At 46.2% G+C, this 2511-nt stretch overlaps 1 long non-coding RNA gene across 1 annotated transcript in view; it reads left to right on the forward strand.

Moving 5' to 3' along the window:
- The window catches only part of LOC126403751 (uncharacterized), a 16118-nt gene extending 13921 nt beyond the window's left edge, over nucleotides 1-2197 (forward strand). Inside the window, exon 2 of the long non-coding RNA XR_007571358.1 lies at nucleotides 2048-2197. This is a non-coding gene — a long non-coding RNA (uncharacterized LOC126403751). The remainder of the gene's footprint in view (nucleotides 1-2047) is intronic.
- Nucleotides 2198-2511: the final 314 nt, after the last annotated feature.

Genomic DNA, 2511 nt, shown 5'->3' on the forward strand with positions numbered 1-2511 from the left:
AGTGTATCCCTCCGCGCAAGATGTACTGACCCCCTACAAGCGCCAAGATATCCATCATGTTGTCTCAATATGAAAATGATAGAGAAAGGGCATAACTCCCAAATCGTCAGAGTATTCTTTTCACATAATAATGCGGACTCAGCAGATGACTTGTTAACTGTTTATTCCTCCTTACACCGAACGTACACGGCTACTTCTCATTGTTTCCAGTAGCACAACAACGGTTACTACATTACCCAGAATAACTTGAGGCTCACACTACTACGGTAGCCTTAGTAGCTCAAAATACACAACAGATTAGATTAGATCAGAACAGAAACAATACAGGAGAATTTACTGAGTAATTTTGCTGTTTCTACTAATTAACTGGACTGACCTGACGTTAGTTAATCCTCCCTCTCTCCAAAACATATGCATGTGGTAAATGCCGGCTGCAGTTGGAATTTTATGACACCAGGCTGTGGTTGTCATACCGCTTCGACCAAAGGGGCGCTATAATCAACGAAAACGAAAAGTTCCGCACAGCTGCTTTAACTTAAAGTTATACTATGCAGGATTGTTGCTTACAGTTTGTAAACACACTTGCCAGTGAAAGTGAAAGTAAAAGCCAACCCCAGATTCATTCTTGTTTGGCATTTCTTCTCACTATATTTGTGTTTTCAACAGGGCCGGACTGGGACAAAAATTCAGGCCGGGAGTCATACATCCACCCAGGCCACCCAATCCACACATTACATGCTCACACACGTGCACGTGCACACGGACACACATATGGGCTAAGTATTCACCAAAGCTCATTATTCCAGACTGACAGTCGCACAACAACTCTATTAAACACAACTGTAACAGCAACCCTACTCACAGTCCTCCAGTCCAGTGCTTTTCTCTTCCCTACCCTCACCATATGTGCCCCTCAATAAACCAGGACTCCTATATGAATGGGTATTATGCTGAACTAAACAACATGATTGTATTATTTTGTCAGCAAATCACTTTGATGTCAGCTTATTATAATCAATATGGAAACACCCATATTCAATGCAACAGTAAAACAAGTAAAAATATAAGTCAGCAGCAACTTCAGCTTATCTGATCTTATTTCAGTAACATTAGATAGATATTGAAAACTTTTGAACTTAGACAGATAAGAGCCTATCCTTAAGAGGGGTCCCCAAACTGTTTCAGCCTGCGCCCCTCTGTACAAAATGGAACCAAATGGACCCTTACGGGTTAATTTGGCTCTTATAGCTTATCATCAATCATTTATCTGGCCTCGGGTCGGTCCCCATCCTCCCCGGACCTCACGTTGAGAATAACTAGTTTTCTTACTTTTCTATGTTAGCTTACTTGTTGCAGCATCATCATTTGACGACGTCACGCTGCTGCTGGGGGCTGGGGGGGCTCTGAACATATCTGTAAGTTTATGACATTTGACCACCTCCTCCTCAATGGCCCTTTTTTTTTTTATCTCTCTCCCGTTCAGCTCCACCTTTCCTCTTTTTGCGGTCCATTGTAACGGCGCTGCTGAGCTGCAGAGCTCCTACTGCACAGTCTGCACACACAGGCACACGTACACACCCTCTGCTCTCTGCTCCACCTGACTCGCCACAGCCAAGAGGCTTTCAGTTTACAGGCGCGCTGATTTGGGGGCGGGCGCGGGTGGAAAGCGAAACAAACTAATCACGTCTTGAATCTACAAAAAAAAACAACAAAAAAAAACACTTTTTGACCAAACATTGTGACAAATGCTGACAAGCACCTATCATTTCTGACAGCGGGCGGGCTCTTTGCCAGCCGGCATGGCCACCTGCGCTGCGCAACCTGCGCTGTGCAGCCTGCGCTGCAGAGCGCGCCTTAAAAAAAAAAAAAAAAAGACAGGCAGGCCAGAGCGGACCACTTGCAGGCCAGGCCACCGGGGAACTCCCCGGTTCTCCCGTGGGCCAGTCCGGGCCTGGTTTTCAGGTGTTGTATCTCTTTGATTCCTGCTGCTTACAGTCTGGCATCTGGTCCCCACCTTTTTATAAAGCCCCGACCTCACCTAACACAGGCAGAGGGCAGAGTCTCTGCAGATAAATACACCACCACACACTGAGAGTGGCTCATAAGCAAGGGCGGACTGGCCATCGGGAGTACCGGGAGATTTCCCAGTGGGCCGCTGGGTCAGTGTGGGCCGGTACAGCCAGAGGAAAAACAAAAATGAAGAAACTTTAGGCGCAGTTGGGCTGGCCTTTAATATGATAACCAATGTTCACAGTTTCTCTAGTAGTGTTTGGCTCATCATCTTTGGCCCATGTGGGTGTGTCACACCCCTTTCACCTCGTCGTTGAGCTGTTGGCCAATCACAGCCGAGGGCTGAGGGCCACAGGCTGTCCCGTCCTCCTTCTGCATCAATCAATCAATCAATCAATCAGTCAATCAATCAATCAATCAATCAATCAATCAATCACAAGTCATGGAGAAGAAGCACAAGGAAGGCACGGAGAAGATTAGGGAAAAAAAGAGACAGGCATT

The sequence above is a fragment of the Epinephelus moara genome, chromosome 17 (genome assembly GCF_006386435.1).
Source record: "Epinephelus moara isolate mb chromosome 17, YSFRI_EMoa_1.0, whole genome shotgun sequence".
NCBI lineage: Eukaryota > Metazoa > Chordata > Actinopteri > Perciformes > Serranidae > Epinephelus > Epinephelus moara.